Source organism: Lissotriton vulgaris, chromosome 1_2 (assembly GCF_964263255.1).
Source record: "Lissotriton vulgaris chromosome 1_2, aLisVul1.2, whole genome shotgun sequence".
Taxonomy (NCBI): Eukaryota; Metazoa; Chordata; class Amphibia; order Caudata; family Salamandridae; genus Lissotriton; species Lissotriton vulgaris.
The window spans coordinates 109,753,445-109,771,159 of NC_141686.1; the positions used below are offsets into that span (position 1 = coordinate 109,753,445).

The 17,715-nt window shown below is 53.1% G+C and overlaps 1 protein-coding gene across 2 annotated transcripts in view; it reads right to left on the reverse strand.

Annotated features, from left to right (window-relative positions):
* The window catches only part of LOC147734645 (protein mono-ADP-ribosyltransferase PARP12-like), an 844,521-nt gene that overhangs the window by 462,878 nt on the left and 363,928 nt on the right, over nt 1–17,715 (reverse strand). The gene's annotated exons all lie outside the window — the stretch shown is intronic.

The window sequence follows — 17,715 nt, forward strand, 5'->3', positions numbered from 1 at the left end:
ACGTAGGAAAATCAATAGGGACATGAGGATTTTTTGCGACAAGGAGGGGTTTGGGAGGATGGAGCACCCGGAGCTGCGTTATGCTGCAGTATATTTCTTCAGGGAGGATGGGGTGCATTTGTCCCAATATGGCATGGAACTTTACATAGTGCAGCTGAGGAGGCTTTGGACAGGGCGATAGGTGTGCGCAGGTAGCCAAAACATCAGGATGCCTAAGGGGGGGTCAAAAGCTCGCAGGGACGACTTTCGAGTGGCGTTTTCCTAGGTCATTTGGGATATAATGATGTTGGTTACAGTTATGAAGGAATCCCTACCGAGACTCTTTGAGCCCTTGCTCTACTTGTACATAAGAATCCTGCGGATCATAAAGGTCCATTTACTTGAGATATAAAGAATGCGTTCTCCTGAAAACCTACAGTGTGGTGTCCCCTTGTCGAGTGGTGCTAGCTCAACGCGTGCGATCCTAGATTCAAGACTCTCCCCCTGAAGGGTCTCCCGCCAGTGCTCGGCAGTGTTCCTAGGAGAGGTGGGTCACAGGGTGGTCAGGTACATATTCTGGCCTCCCCTGGGATCGCCCCTTCTAACATTGGTGGCAGCGGTGGGATCCGAGCCCACAATCTAGAGATCGTACAGTGAGCGTCTGACACACTACCGAACAAAGATGGCAGAAGGAAACACCATCAGTCCCACTGAAACCGATGCGAGGACTACGTTCCGTGCGGAACAGCTGGAAGAGTACACACACAAAGAATTGAAGGAATTTTGCAAGGAACAGAAAATCGCTACCACAGGCCTAAACACGAAGGAAGATATGCAAAAAGCCCTACAAGGCTGGGTGGAGTCCGGAGCACCCCTTCCCCAAACAGGAGGAGAAGCAGAGCAGCTGGCCGAACCCGGACTCGTCCAAAGGGGAAGCAGCAGCGCCCGGGTACGAAGCAACGCACCAGATGGGGGCCTCTCCCCGGAAGAGCTAGCGGACAGAGAGAGAAGCCGCAATCACGAACTTGAAATGGCCAAACTAAAAATCGAGGGCGAACTAAAATTAGCAGAAAAGAAGCTAGCGGTAGAACAGCTACGAGTGCAAGGGGAGTTGGAGGAGAAGAAACTCCAACGAGAACATGAAGGCAAGAGACTTCAGCTAGAGCATGAGCGCGGTTTGAAGGAGATCGAACTGAAGGCAAGAAGCGAAGAAGGCCGGCCCCCGGGGAACCGAGAGGCCGTTCCCCCGGTAGACCTAAAAGTCCACATCCCCAAGGATGTGGTGAAAGAATACTATAATTCCGACGATATCCAGCAGTTTTTCAAGGCCTACGAAGTCGCCATGACCTCCCACCGAGTCCCACAGAAGGATTGGGGGGCTGGGTTGTGGGGTCGATTCCTGAGCAAGGGGAGAGACACCCTGCTCGACCTGCCGTCCTCAATGCAGACCTCCTACAGCCACATGAAGATGCCCTCCTAACGAGATACGGGCTCACCCCCGAAATGTATCGCCAGCGGTTCCGAGACTGCAAGAAGCTCCCTGGCACCATGTGGGTGGAGTAAGTGAACTTTTACAGTCTAGCATTAGAAGGGTGGATCAAGGGCAGCAAAGTTACCACCTTTGAAGAACTAACCGACCTCATTGCATGGGAACACTTGTCCTCGAACTGTTTTGTGGAACTACGCCAGCATCTGCTTGACAGCAAGCTCGCAGATCCAAGGACGCTGGCCATCGAAGCAGATCGCTGGGTGAACACCCGGGTCCCCCGGGGCCCCATAGGAGACTACCCCCGAAACAGTCAGGGATCTCCCCGCCAGAGAGAGGGGGGAAACCAAGGAATACAGAGGGAATTCCAGTCAGGTCCCCAGCGTAGTCCCCCCAGAAGCCAACCCCCAAACCTTCCAGCACCCCCACCAGCCAGTTCCGGTCCCCCAGGTAGACACGGGCACCGAGTCACCATCACCTGTTTCCGTTGCCAACAGCCCGGGCATTATGCCAGTGACCCCCAGTGTCCCATGGCCCAGCGACCCACCACGACAGCTCCCCCAGCCCGACAGATGGCCAACGTAGCCCTAGGGGAGGAGATGGAGGACACCGAAGAGTGGGAACCTGCTACCATGACCCTAGTCTCCCTAGGAGACCGGGAAATGGTTCCCGAATCCCCCCTACCCACTAACACCAAAAAGTACCAGCAGCTAGTGGCAGTTAATGGCCACCGAGTGGAGGCCCTTCGTGACACCGGGGCGAGCATCACAGGTGTCCTCAGTCACCTAATCAAAGAGGACCAAATCATCCCGAATGTCCTTTGCCCCATACTACGCCGACAATACAAAGAGCTTGTGTAAAATGGCCTTGGTACTGTTCAAATGGGGGGGAGTGACAGGCAAGTTACGCGTAGCTGTCCGAACCGCACATCCTGTGGACTGTCTCCTGGGCAACGACCTAGAAAGTTCCCCGTGGGGACAAGTTGAGCACAAAACCCACCTGAGCATTATGGGCCTACCTGAATGGGTGTGCGCCACCACGAGATCCATGTCTGCCCGACTGCCCCCCCTCGGGGAAGTCGAAGCAGAACCTCCCAGCCACACCCCCGTAGACGAAGACAGAGGCGACCAAACCGAGCCCAACGGCCTCTCCCCAGGAGGAGAACCCGTCGCCGACGACAAAATCTTGCATCCCGATCCCGCACAGATCGCTGAGCTAGGTGATCTGCCCGAGTTGGCACAATGGCGTCACGAGGGGGGCCCCTCCCGAGAGGAGTTCTGCCGCGAGCAAGCCACCTGCCATTCCCTGGTCGGACCCCGGCGACAGGCCGAAGCCCAAGCTGCGGGCGACCAGTCCGGAACCCATTTAGTCTACTGGGAGAATGACCTCCTGTACATCGAGCAGAAGTCTGCCGAGCTAGGGTCAGCCCGGGTGCTGGTGGTACCCCTACGCTTCCGAGACTTCCTCCTGGGCCTGGCCCACGACGTACCCCTGGCGGGACACTTGGGCCAGGACAAGACCTATCACCGCTTAGTTACGCACTTTTATTGGCCGAAGATGCGAGCGGACGTAGAGGCCCACTGCAAGTCCTGTCCCACGTGCCCGGCTAGTGGGAAAAGTGGAGGAACGCGCAAGGCTCCCCACCAGCCCTTCCCCGTCGTCAGTACCCCTTTCGAGCGGGTCGGGATAGACATTGTGGGGCCCCTGGACCCTAGAACCTCTCAAGGTCACCGATTCATCTTAGTCCTGGTGGATCATGCCACACGATACCCCGAGGCCATTCCCCTCCACACAGTAACGGCCCCCGTGGTGGGCAGGGCATTGATGGGGATCTTTTCACGAGTAGGTTTCCCCCGAGAGGTTGTGAGCGACCGCGCACGAATTTCATCTCCAAATATATGATGTCCCTGTGGCAACAATGTGGAGTGTTCTACAAATTCACCACCCCGTACCATCCCCAAGGAAATGGCCTAGAAGAGCGGTTTAACCGGACTCTGAAGGGGATGATCATGGGTCTAGAAGAGCCCCTCCGGCGTAAATGGGACGTCCTCCTCCCCTGCCTCCTGTTCGCCTACCGGGAAGTCCCCTAAAAATCCCTGGGGTTCAGCCCGTTTGAATTGCTCTACGGACATCCCGTCCGGGGCCCCTCAGCCTGGTCAAGGAAGGGTGGGAGACGGCACCCTGAGAACCACCCCCAGATGTGTTTATCCTAACCCTCCGAAACCAGACTCGGAAGTTCCGAGCGCTGGCCGAGGCCAACCTCTAGGCGAGCCAGGAGGAGATGAAGCGCTGGTATGACCAGAATGCCACTCTGGTCGAGTTCCAACCGGGCCAGCAGGTCTGGGTGATGTCCCCGGTGAAACCCTGCGCCCTCCAAGATAAATGGACCGGGCCTTTCAAAGTCTTGGAGCGGAAGAGCCAAGTGACATACTTGGTGGATGTCCAGTCCCCTCGGAACCCCCTTCGGGTCCTCCACATGAACCGCCTCAAGCCTCACTTCGTGCGGACGGAGTTGAGTTTGCTCCTGGCCACAGACGACGGGGCGGAAGAGGAAACGGAGCCTCTCCCTGACCTCCTGTGTGCCAAGGAGAAAGATGGCTCCGTAGAGGGAGTGAGCCTCTCTCCCTTCCTCACTCCCCAGCAACGTGAAGACTGCCGCCAACTCTTGGGGCAGTTCTCAGACTTATTTTCTCTGGTCCCCAAGGTCACCGACTGGTGTGTCCACGACGTGGACACCGGAGACAGCCCGCCGGTGCGACACAGAGCCTACCGCGTACCCGACCGAGTCCGGACCTGCATCCAGGCCGAAGTCTCAAAAATGCTCACCCAGGGGGTGGTCGAACCTTCCGACAGTCTTTGGGCCAGCCCGGTGGTACTGGTCCCAAAAGCCGCTGCCCCTGGTGTCGCCCCCGAACTAAGGTTCTGTGTGGCAAAAAACCTGGGAGTCAAGATCGACAATGGTCTGACGCTGAGATCTCAGATCCTCGGTCTCATGGGCACATATTTCAGCATTCTTAAGATGCTCCGGAAGTTTCTCCCTCTGCTCACAGAAGAGCATAGGAAGATCACGGTGCAAGCCCCGATTGGCTCCAGATTGGACTATGCCAACGTCCTCTATCTGGGTCTCCCGGATTATCTTGTGCAGCGATTACAGGTCGTGCAGAATTCTGCGGCGCGTGCCATTTTTGGCCTCCGCAGGCGAGCCAGAGTGTCCGGCCTTCTACAGTCGCTCCATTGGCTGCCTATCCAGAAGCGGATAGTTTTTAAGGCGCTGACCCTGGCTCATAAAGCGCTCTTCGGTTCGCGGGAGCAAAATATCTTCAACGCAGGCTTGTTTTTTATCGCCCTACCAGAGCTTTGCGTTCTGAATCTTTGTCTCTTGCGGTGCTCCCCCGAGTTAGGAAGGCCCGTATTGGGGGGCGCTCCTTTAGTTTGAGGGCGCCCCAGCTTTGGAACACTCTGCCACTGGCCTTACGCAGTACCTCTAATCTGCTGTCTTTTAGGAAAGGCCTAAAAACTTGGCTTTTTACCCTCTAATTATGTTATCTTGCTGTTTTTGAATGTCTTCATCTGTTATGTTTTCTTTCTATGAGCTGCCAATATAAAGCGCCGGGACACTCCGTTGGAGTAGCAGTGCGCTATAGAAATTAAATTTAACATAACATAACATAACTACGGGGGCTCAACGCAGTCACCCGAGCGGATGCCCACCCTATTGCCCGCGCAGATGAGCTCATTGACCGCCTAGGGTCTGCTCACTACCTAAGTACCTTCGACCTGACCTGCGGCTACTGGCAAATTGCTTTCACAGAGGGAGCCAAGGAGCGGTCCGCCTTCTCCACCCCGGACAGGCACTATCGCTTCGGAGTGATGCCGTTCGGGATGAAAAATGCCCCGGTTACCTTTCAAAGACTAGTAAATCAAGTCCTGGCCGGACTGGAAGAGTTCAGCGCCGCATATCTGGACGATATCGCGGTGTTCAGTTCACAATGGAGCAAGCACCTCCGGCACCTCCGGAAGGTGTTGCTGGCCCTGCGCCAGGCAGGCTTGACAGTGAAGGCTAGCAAGTGCCAGATTGGGGAGGGGTCAGTGGTCTACCTAGGGCACCAGAACGGAAGCGGGCAGGTCGCCCCTCTCCAGCCTAAGATCGATGCCATCTTGGCCTGGGAACCACCCACCACACAAACCGAGGTCCGAGCCTTCCTGGGCCTCACCAGTTACTACCGGAAGTTCATCAAAAGTTATGGCAGCCTAGTGGGTCACCTCACAGAATTAACCTCCAAGAAACAGCCCAAGAGAGTGCAGTGGACCCCCTCCTGCCAAGAGGCGTTCGACGGCTTAAAGACCGCCATGTGTACTGCCCCCGTTATTCAAGCCCCCGACTACTCAAAAGAGTTTGTAGTCCAAACTGACGCTTCCGAGCATGGCATTGGGGCCATACTGTCACAGCTCAACGGGAAAGGCATAGATCAGCCCGTAGCATTCATTTACAGAAGGTTACTGCCCCGAGAACAGAGATGGAGCACCATCGAACGAGAGGCGTTCGCCGTAGTCTGGGTCCTCAAGAAACTACGACCCTACCTGTTCGGAACCCACTTCCGAGTGCAAACAGATCATCGACCCTTACTGTGGCTCATGCAGATGAGAGGAGAGAACCCCAAACTGCTGCGATGGTCAATCTCCCTCCAGGGGATGGACTTCACAGTAGAACATCACCCTGGTACTGACCACGCCAACGCTGACGGCCTCTCTAGATTCTTCCGCCTCAACGAAGAGAACCCCCAAGAGGATAGGTAGTTCTTCCAGACTTTCAGCTGGGAGGGTCACGTGTTAGACCCGGCCTCGTGGCGTGGTCCTCCCTGACCCGTAGTGACCCAACCCTGGCCGGTGCACCACACCAGGCCCATGATTATCACGGCCTACCCGACCATTCCCGCCATGATCCACACACACGACACTGGACTTCCCCGTCCTCCCCCCTCCATCTTCCCCGTACCGGACGCACCCAAACCCTATAGGCCCCAAAGGCCCCCGGTGCCCATTCCCCTGCACCTCAGATGGCCGCCCCCGGTCCCAGCATGACCTCGGCCCTAGACGCGCCATACCCCGTAGAGCACTCCCCGTGGGCGAGAGAGGGAAGAGTAGTTCGATCACACCTCCCACCTCCCCTCAAGAGATGGGTTTCGATCGCCCATCCGGCCTCCCTGAGGGCTGGCGCCAAGCCTGCTGCGTGTCTGGGATCCCTCCAGACCCAACTTGAAGGGATGAAAGGGGCCGCGTGGGAGGAACCCCCAACAAGCGGCCCCCAGGTGCTAAGACCTCTGCCTACGAGGACTCTGGACATCAAAGAGGAGTAGTCCTATATCAAGGGGTGCTTTAGACAATCAAGTTAGTTGAATCCTGGATCTACGAGAGCCCTGCTGACATCGTCGCGGCTCCTACCCGGCAGAGAAGGACTTCTGCCCGACACCATCTGAGTCCTGCTGACATCGTCGCGGCTCCTACCCGGCAGAGAAGGACTTCAGCCCGAAACCATCTGAGCCCTGCTGACATCGTCGCGGCTCCTACCCGGCAGAGAAGGACTTCTGCCCGAAACCATCTGAGCCCTGCTGACATCGTCGCGGCTCCTACCCGGCAGAGAAGGACTTCTGCCCGAAACCATCTGAGCCCTGCTGACATCGTCGCGGCACCTACCCGGCAGAGAAGGACTTCTGCCCGAAACCACCTGAGCCCTGCTGACATCGTCGCGGCTTCTACCCGGCAGAGAAGGACTTCTGCCCGGAACCATCTGAGCCCTGCAGACGTGGTCGCGGCTCCCTCGCAACCTTGAGAACACCTGAGCCCTGCTGATTCGATCGCGGCTCCCTTAAGACCGTAAGAACTGCCACATCCTTGCTCGAGCCCTGCGGACGTGGTCGCAGCTCAGAGACTATCCTGGTCCGGCTGGACCCAAGATCTACTCGTATCCCCCAGCTCAAGGATTGAGAGCTGTGTGCGGATACGCACCTGCATCTATCTTGAACACTAAGACTGTCCCGCTACCCAAATCCCTACCGAGACTCTTTGAGCCCTTGCTCTACTTGTACATAAGAATCCTGCGGATCATAAAGGTCCATTTACTTGAGATATAAAGAATATGTTCTCCTGAAAACCTACAGTGTGGTTTCCCCTTGTCGAGTGGTGCTAGCTCAGCGCGTGCAATCCTAGATTCGAGACTGTCCCCCTGAAGGGTCTCCCGCCAGTGCTCGGCAGTGTTCCTAGGAGAGGTGGGTCACAGGGTGGTCAGGTACATATTCTGGCCTCCCCTGGGATCGCCCCTTCTAACAGGGAGATTAAGTGATTTGCCCAGAATCAGAGGAGGTTTCTGGCGTCGTTACTGAGACTCGAACCCAAATCCCCAGGTCCGAGGTCGAACGCCTTAGCCGTTAGGCCAACTCCTCTCCCCCAAGTATTCCTCTGGAAGATGTCGCCGATGGACAGAGAGAGGGCTGGACCAGCTGAGCGGCAGGCCACGGATGAGCCCGGGCCTACTCATGGCAGACAACCCGCAGTTAGAACCGATCAGGAGCTGTAGCCTTGAGGGTGTTCACCCTGCCTCCCTGACCCTCAGTCCGGAAGGATAGGGCATGCCGACACCGCCACAGAGGAATTGCAGAAGCCCAATGGTGGTGTGACGGCCCCCACTCTGGAACACAGAAGCTGCTGCTGCGAGGGCCCTGAAGGCAAGCGTGACCTCAGACTTTCTGACGTGGCGACGAGAGAGTGGAGGCTGCTCGGAAGAGTCCCTGGGCAGTGAACGCCGTGGATATGGGTCCGAGTGGAGCCACCTTCGGAATCTGATGGAGGTGGCAGGTTGAACTGGCCCCCTGGCCGAGATGAAATGGGGCCTGGGGAGGTGCTGTGGACCAGGGACAGCGCCCATGCAGCATCGGAGAGCTCGCTGCAATTCTGCTGCACAGGATGTGAGGAGACATCCACAAAGAAAGAAGAATTTGGGGCCAACATCGAACCATGACGGGAGTGGTGCAGAGCGGGTCCTCTTTGCCCAGTGGAGGACCGCAATGGAGAATATAGGCACGACTGCCTTGGGAGCCTGACGATGGCAACGTGTGGAGGGACGGGCCCCCTGGTTGGATGGTGGGAGCACCTGAACAGGGCAGAGGAACAGCATCAGCACATTAAGGGAGGCAGTGGCCCATTTGGATCCTGGTTGGAGTCATGGAGAGTGCTGACCAGTTGATGGGTGGAGAAGGCTGAGGCAAGGCCTGGGCTCAGGCCACCACCGAGGCCCGGTGAAAGACCTATCTGAGTGCTGAGACGATAGTGTACATTTTGCCCCACGGGAGGGACAGTGGTGCGTGGATGTGTGGAAGAATCCCAAAGTGGTGAGGTTCCTGAGCCCTATGTTGCAGAGCTGCTGTACTACAGCTGCCAAAGGGAGAACTGAATATGGCAGTATAGGAACATGTAAGTGAGCAAAACTGTAGGGAGGACTGTTGTGAGGGCTTGGATTTACACTGTGCTGGTGTTGAGTTGCCATTGGAGGGAGAGACCATATTGTGTCCCTTTATGCTGATGACGTCCTGCTCTATTAGGGGAATGAAATTCAGGCGGTAGAGCAGGCATTGGCCCTCCTCGAAGGTTATTCTGTCTTTGTGGGTCTCTGTCTAAACAAAGTGAAAACCCATATCTTCCCAATGGTGAACGAGCACCAGTGCCCTGAGGGCCTGCCTAGTGACCTGGCCTGGTCCCCAGCTCCTTCTAATACTTAGGAATACAGGTATTCTACACTGTGGGGGACCTGCGGGAAGACAATCTGAAACCAGTAATGAGATCCCTCCCTTAAGGCAAGTGTCCAATTTTGGTGCTCGCTGAAGCTGCCCCTGATGGCCTGCATAGGGTTGTCTAAGATGATCATGCTCCCCAGACTTTTATATTATTTTGTGAATCTGCCCGTGGTGATCTCACCCTCATGGTTTATGGGCCTAGATAAGCTGCTCTGGAAATTGATATGGGATGGAGGTTGGAACAGGGTCTTGTTGGCAGTGCGGCGGAGGACTTCAGAGGAGGAAGGATAGGGCGCCCCAGACTTTTAATTGTACTACCTGGCCGCCCATCTCCAATGGCTGGCTCAATAGTTGGATGGGAGGAACCTCGTATTGCTGGGACCAATAGGCCTGGTAGACAATCATTGATTGTTGTTGACCTAGCTCATGCACCCAACAGTGATTATTCCACAACCAGGGGTGCTGCTACAGATGGCATCGCAATGTTGGAGGAGGTACCTCCAGCGCACAGCCGGAACTCCTCTCTATGCCCCATACTTGCCTCTAGTTGGGCTCCCACACGGTGTCTCGCTCGTCCCAGTCTCAGGGGCTCAGCTGTCGGAGTAGACATCTGCTGGGATCGTCACAGGGGGAACTTATCTCTCTAGACAAGTTTTGTTTATTCCAATATGACCTAACTTACAGACAATTCCTGACTTATCACTCGATGGTGTGAACGTTTGGGGACCTATGGCAGAGTGGCCGGCAAGAACCGAAAACTCATGGAGCTCTCCTGTTGTTCGTAATGTTAGGGCAGCCAGAAACTTAGTGAAGTGGCTCTATAGAGCACAGCTGGAAATAGTCAAGAGATCCTTGAACCGAATGTGCAAAAGATGGGGTAAAATAATGGGAGAGACCTACTGGACAAAGAATGGAATCGGGTCTTGGGGGTGCCTTAAACAGGTATCCAGGAACACCAAATGTAAGCTTATCCAATGTAACTATATCCACATGGTTTATCTGACGCTTCATAGACTGCGCATCATGTGTGGAGGGGAAGATCGTTGCTGCCCTAGATGTAGAGTGCGAGATGTGTTTGCTCACATCACATGGGAGTGTGCAAAATGGCTGGGGTTTTGGGGGTCGGTGATGGACTTCATCAACAAGACACTGGCTCACGCACTCCCTTGCTTGGTGGAGGTCTGCCTCCTGGGACTGTTCCCCAGACCAAGGCGAGAACGGTGGGCTCCAGATTCACAGACCTAGCTCTGTTCCTAGCCCTAAGGCAGATAGCGCTGGCGTGGATGGCGGCAGTGGGTCCTAAGGTGACAGCCTGTGAAGGAAATTTAGACATGTGGGCCAGAGAGGAAGATGGGCAATACAGAGGCAGCCCTGCCAAGTATCACGCATCAGCTGTAACTCTAACGCATTTCGGTGAGGTGGTCAGCATCACCGCACTGAAATGCAAAGTGACGTATGAATGGGACAGCAGTTGAGAGCTCCTCACTGATAATTATGCTGATTAAACAAAAAGAGTGGCAGCGGGCTGTGTCATGCACGCTGCTCCTGGGCTTGGGGGCTGACAGTGACTGAGGTAAATAGCTACTGCTAACTCACAGCACTTGGCTGCTACAATTTATTAATAGAAGATGTTTTGCTGGTGCTGTATTCATTGCCGTGACTGACGTCACAAGGCAGTGCTGTGCCCAATAGGCGCGCTGCGGGACGCAGGACGTCATGTCCTGCTTCCGCTGGCTGCAGTTCAAACTTGTGGCAGGCCGGCACTTGTTGGCAGCGCTGGCGCTGCTCGGCGGTAAATTGAAATAAATGACCCCGCCCGCGACCCAATCCACGGACCCGACGGCCTCTGAAGAACAGCACTGTGCAGCTGAGCAGTTTAATGTTCCTGCTGCTGTTCCTGCTGCTGAGCCTAAGTAAGGGAGTCTTGGCCGGGCGGCTGGCGCACGTTTGCAAGTATCAATGAGTCGACAATGCAAGACTCAGCGTTGTATTGTTAATCAAATTTGCGTTGGTTATTGTAGTTTTGTCACTGATGCTAGTGTTGGCGGGCAGCTGTGACTTTCAAGTGTGTAACTCAGCTGCTTGTCAAGCTGTCCTGCCCAAACTCATTGCCGGGTACATGCTCTTAAATTACCGCAGATCTAATTTGCACAGACGATCGGGACTAGTTCACACTGAGTGTGTCCCTTTTACCACAGCAATTACTGCACTGCAGGACGACACAGGGTGTTTAACAGTGCCAGAGAGAGCCCTGTGATTACTCTGTTGTGTGTCTCACGGCCGGCCGCCAGAAAGTGAATCACCAAAGTTTCTTTTAGATCAAAACAGGATCTCACATATGTAAAACGGGGGGGGGAGGTCGCAAAGATCAGCTGTAATAATATTAGTGAGCGGCTGTTGTATAATAATATTGAAAACACATCTCACTATCCATAAATATTAGATATAAACATATTTAGAATTTGGACCAGTGTACCTGTTCACTGTCAGTGACCTGGCCGAGGAGGAAATGAAAGAGCTGAAATTGCATCATAAATTCAAAGCTATTCCGTTCAGGGGCCCCAAACTACTTTTGGCCCAGGGCTCCCAAAATCCTTAACATTTCCCTGGCCATTGCTGCGGCAAAACAGCATGAAAAAAACACTTCTGAGCGAAAACAGATCCTGTTTAGGGATCGCTGACATCTGCCCAGGCACACACTTTAGCTGTGGCCTGATATTGGAGCCCGTGCCCCCTCAGTTCCCGTGCAAGCTAACCACAGAGCTTCAGCCCCAAGACACGCCTCAAAAGGAACTAAGCGGTGAAGCGCTCAGCCTAGTAGATACACTTCCCAAGCACTTTACTGGCAACAGTCAGGCAAGTCATTCACACATTCTCAGCCAACAGGCGCTGTGTAGCATTTGTTTAACAATACTAGGCCGCAATGCCAGTTAGTTTACACCTGCATAGTAATGTTTCTTCAAATTATAGTCCAGACTGCACCCAGGAGTTTACTTGGCTCACACAAACGATGAATTATACTAATGTTGTTAGCGTGATGTATGATGTATGCAAATTTCCAGCCCCATGCAGCTGTATAAGCCAAGCTGCCAGCATCCCTACTGTTAAGGCACTCTTAAATTGGTGGACATATTTGAAACTGCACAGGTCATAGGGGGTTCTAAATATATATTCATGTATGCCATTCAACGGAATGTTTTTTCTTTGCTGCAGCACCTGCTGCAGGCAGGTAGCGGGGTGGTGCCCTCTGGCCAAAGGGGCGCAACCCTAGCCTAATTGGAAGTACAGTGTTAGCACGCTTAGTCCAGTGGGCGAGCGTGACTTGCACAACATGTGACACCAGCAGATACCCATTGATCGAGGCCCTAAAAAGGGAGCTCAAAGCACTGCACAGAGTGAGAGCTCACTGACACAGCGCAACACTTGCAGCAGCCCTGAGCCTCTTGAGAGAGAGCCTCAGCCCCTGCTTACAGTGCAAAACCAGATAGCACTCCATAGCACAGCAGGCCTTGCAGAGACCAGCGGTAGCTCCACACATTTTCTGAGTGGTAGGTGAACCCGCAAGTGCTGGAGCCAGGACCTGTGAACTACCGCAGTTTAAGCAATTATCAAAAATCGCCAGTCCAGCCCATATGTGAATAGACACTGCCTTGTAATTCTTTCTGTGGCTAACTTTTTATCCAGAAACACTTTGCCAGCTGGGACTTGTAGTTTCTCTTTTTCCTATCCAACAGAACGGGCATGATACAAATCCCAGCATGCAAAGTACACCTGGCTTAAATAAAATGGACTTTGTGGACCTGGGTTGCTTCTTTACTGAGCTAATAGAGTTTGAGGAGCTCCTGGGCACATGTGACCTTCCTTTTCAAGTGATTTGAAGCAGTTTCAAGATCCTTTTGTTGCTTCTCATTGCTCAAAATGGTGTAATTTCTGATATGTATCTCTTTCCATTGACTTCGCTGCTTGGTTTTACTAGTGAAAAAGTGTCGCCCATTGAGCATCACTCATAAGTACACAGAGACCATAGAAATGTTGCACATGAGAATCTGAAAACTTGGAAGCTATATAATTATTCAATTTCCACCAGTTGAACACTTAATACTCAGGTCCTAATGGAAGGAGACCCTTTGAAAGTCAGCAGTACAGTATTATATTTATACAGCAGTCCCAACCAAGTGTACCTGTCTGAACCCGTGGCGTCGGTATATAGTAGTTCAGCTGACTTGCTGGGGCTGCTATTAATTACTACAATTAATGCTTCAATCATTCTGAGCTGCCTGTGCCCTCTGCCTTTAGTGTACTGTGTCTGAGAACTGTGCAGTCACGCTGTCTGACTCCCCTCCGCTCAGTTTTCTGCTGCCTACCGTTAGCGTACTTTAGTTCAGTGACTTCGTAGTTGCTCAAATGGATGTAATTTTATGTTTCCCTTGTCTTCATTGGGTGACTTTACTCTCGAGAAAGTGTCACTCAATCATTGAAATGTCACTCATAATTACTCTGAAATTATGAAAATGTCACACACAGCAATTTGAAACCTTGGCAGCTATGCCAATGGGGAATAGGGGGCCTCCGGTTGGTGGGTGCTGGCAAGTAGGCCAGTGGGTTGTGGGAGCACAGCTCCTGTACTTTAGCTGAGGGCAAATGGGGAAACAAAATAGCATAAAGGTGCACCCTCAGTGGCACTAAAGCGGACGGGTGCAGGTTGCTGTTTCGATGTCGGGTGCCCTGTTGTTTCCATAGAGAGAGTCCGGTCAAAAGAAAGGCTGCAGGCTTGGGGATGAAGACCCTCTGGGTGAGACCACCACTTCGAGGGGTAAGTTGGGATGTCTTGGGTGGGTTAGGCACAGTTGGTTGTGGCACACAAGGCCGTGGGGTGTCGGGTGCAGGGGTGCCTTTTGGCGTCGTAAAGTCTTACCCACTCTTGGTCGTGGTAGAGGGGGTTCTCTATATTGAGGCTTCAGGCGTCAGCTGGGGTCTTGAGGCTGGTCTGGTATATTCGGATCTTGGGTCACAATCACCAGGGAGACCTCCTCTTGGTGTTTTTCCACTCGAGCTCGTGCCGGGTTCAGCAGGTGCAGAGTGGGCTGGATTCACAGTCTCAGGCTGCTGCCAGAGGTTGCAGTTGAACAGATCAATCAATCAATCAGTGGTTTATAAAGTGCTCTACTCACCCGTGAGGGTCTCAAGATGCTGGGGAGGGTGGGTGCAGCTCTGGGTCAGTCGAAGAGCCAGGTCTTGAGGTCCTTCCTGAACAAGTGGAGGGTTGGGGAGCGTCTGATGTTGACCGGAAGCAGGTTCCAGGTTTTGGCCGTGATGTGGGAGAAAGCTCTCCTGCCCGTTCTGCTTCTGGTTTCTCTTGGGTATGTGGAAACATACTCGGTTGTTGAGGTATTTGGGTCCGATGTTGTTGAGGGATTTGTAGGCGTGGGTGAGGAGTTTGTAGGTGATCCTCTTCTCGACGGGGAGCCAGTGAAGGCTTCGGAGGTGTTGGGTCATATGTTCGTGGCGCGGTTCCCCTAGGACGAGTCTGGCGGCAGCATTCTGGATGGTCTAGAGCTTGCTTAGAAGAGTTTTGTTGATTCCGGCGTAGAGGGCGTTGCCATAGTGAAGTCTGCTGGTGATGAGTGCGTGGGTGACGGTCTTTCTGCAGTCGGGGGGATCCACTTGAAAGTCTTGCGGAGGATGTGGAGGCGGTTGAAACTGGTGGAGGATACGGCGTTGATCTGGCGGTTCATGGAGAGGGAGGAGTCGAAGATATTGCTGAGGTTCCGAGCGTGGTCAGTCGGGGAGGGTGGGCTTCCGAAGGCAGAGGGCCACCAGGTGTTGTCCCATGTGGAGGTGCAGGGTCTGAGAATGAGGACCTCGGTCTTCTCGGAGTTGAGCTTTAGGCAGCTGTCCTTCATCGAAGTTGCTACACTTCTCATTGGAAGTTGAGTCTGGTGATTTCTGGGAAAGATCCGGTGTTCACGGGAGAAGCAGTCTATGGAAGGTAAGGCAGGCAGGTCCTCTGGGGATTTTGAGGGTGCTAGCTGCAGGACACACCGGGATTTCGCAAGAGCAGGTTCGAGGGGAGACAAGCCTGTAGGACTGGGGCCAAGTCAACGGGTGTCGTCCTCTTGTTATCTCTGCACGGCTCTTCAGTCCTTCTTCTTTATTGTTGGTTCTGGATCTGAGGAAGCAAGGTCCAGGGTGCCCCTAAATACTAAATTTAGGGACGTTACAGGCAGATAGAGGGCAGGGACCAATGGGTCCCTTCCCTGGGGTGGGTACAACGCCTACTGTTCCACCCTCCAGTGGGAGGGGGGCAGGAGCCTGTCCCTGGTTGGTTGGGTCCCCCCTCCTCAAGATGGGGGGGACTTGGAGTTGTGTTCACCTCGCCACCCCCATCTGAGGGGTGGAGTTGGCAGAGTGTCAGGATTGGACTCAGGTCAGGCAGCTCTTCGCAGATTCCCTCCATCAGCAAGTATTCCCCCCCTTCTCTCAACTGGACTTTTCTAGTGGCGACTTATCGTTGCGCCTTGGAACACCCACTTCCTTGTTGCCATTGTCAGGGGACCAGTTAGCGTTCTAGTGTTTTCCTTAGAACGCCGTCTCTGTGACTTGGAGCGCGAGCGTTCTAAAAACGGCGCACTTCAACGGTATTATCCCTGAGAGGCGAACGTATTCTTTCGCGCTCTCTGTCATAGTATTTATTCATAGCTAAAGTAAGTTTTCAGTCAGGCTAGGTGTTTCCTTAGTTCCAATCACCTTCCTGAGCATTTTCCTAGAGTTCGGCGGCTTTCTCGGCTGCTCCCTTCCCTCACGTTTCATTCGCTTGAGCCTCTCGGACTTTAGCGAGGCATTCCCCTTTCCTTCAGCCTAGCTAGCAGTTCACCGCCCCTTTGTCCTCACGCTTCGAAAATTGGTGTCTTCACCTGGGCGCCTGGAGCGACTTGCCTGGAGCGACTTCCTCATTCTTCAGTCAGCTGTTGCCTGTGCGCTGAGTGAGTCAGAGACCAGATCCTGCAGAGCTGTCAAGCGACAAGCAGCCTCCTGTTGGTGAGCTCGAACCAGTTTGGTTTATTCTTGAACTGTATTCCAGTTGCTGAGTTTCAGTGTTCTTGTGCTATTTGAAGACTTGCGCTTTTAGTCAGCCATAAACTTCCATTGCCTTCTTGGAACTCCCTGTTTGAACAGTCGGAGAAAATTGTCAGGAGCAACTACTCTAATTCAAGGACAGTACTTCAGGTAGATGAAAATATATATATATATATATTCTTGTGTACCTCCAACTTCTCCTGTGCAGCGGGACAGTTCACTATCTTCAACTTCTCCTGGTCAACTGGTCAGTTCTTCAATCTTCACCAAAACAGTAAAGATATAAGGTCTATCAGAGAGCAGCAAAAGCTCACATTCCCACAGGTAATTGAGGTTAGGTGTTCTAGGAGAGAGTTCAGGAACCAGGGTATTGAGAGGTCAGAACTTAGTAATGTTGTCCTTATGTTTTACAGAATAATCTACATCATTCCTTGAGCGGGAGAAGATATTTGTGTGAGCAGTCTCTCTGTTTGTTATCCACTTCCCCTTTCCCTGTTATCACTGTTGCAAGAGAAATCCGGCACAGTGGTGAAGGGGAATTGGGAGCTTAGCATCTCCTTGGGTCTGATACTCCAGCGGAGCCAGAATCTTCAGGTACCTTCTGACAGATTGAAGTGCCAGCTGAAATTCCGCTTGGGTGTCATGGCCGAAGGACTCGACCTAAAGGCTTTGGGATCCATCTTAGAAGATTTGCAAAAACAGTTAATAGAAACCAGAGAGGAGGTTAGGAAATCTAATCAGGAGACTAGTTTTCTTCGTCAAAAGATAAATGAACTCACAGTTAGTCCCAGTCCTGATTTTGGGGGTCCTAAGTCACAAACCTTTAATCCTTCGCCAGCCACCAGTGACTTTTCCACACAGGTAGTGCATGCCATGTCCCCCACTATTCCATTAGCCCCTCCAGAGAGATTTCTGGGTGACCCAAATAAGGCACAAGTTTTTGTCACTCAGTGTTCTTTGCACTATCTCTGCAAGCCAATAATTTTCAAAGAAGATCAGTCCAAGGTGGCGTTCATGCTGTCGTACCTGAGTGGAGATGCCGCTTCTTGGTCATTGCCTTTGGTGTCTACTAATGATCCTGTGTTGTACAATTTTCGGGAATTCAAGGCAGAATTCTTACGAATTTTTGACAGAAGAGCAATCTCTCAAACCACAGATAATGAGTTACTGGATTTAAAGCAAGGAAATCGAGAGTTGGTGGCCTACTTAGCGCAGTACAATAAGCTTATTGTGGAGACTAATTGGCCTTCAGAAAAAAGAGCAGCAATTTTCTACAGAGGTCTACGTGACGAACTGAAGGATGGACTCTCCCAGATTCCTAAGAGGCCTACCGACGTCTCAGAACTCATAGACTTAGTACTTCAAATTGACCAGAGGCAATCGGAG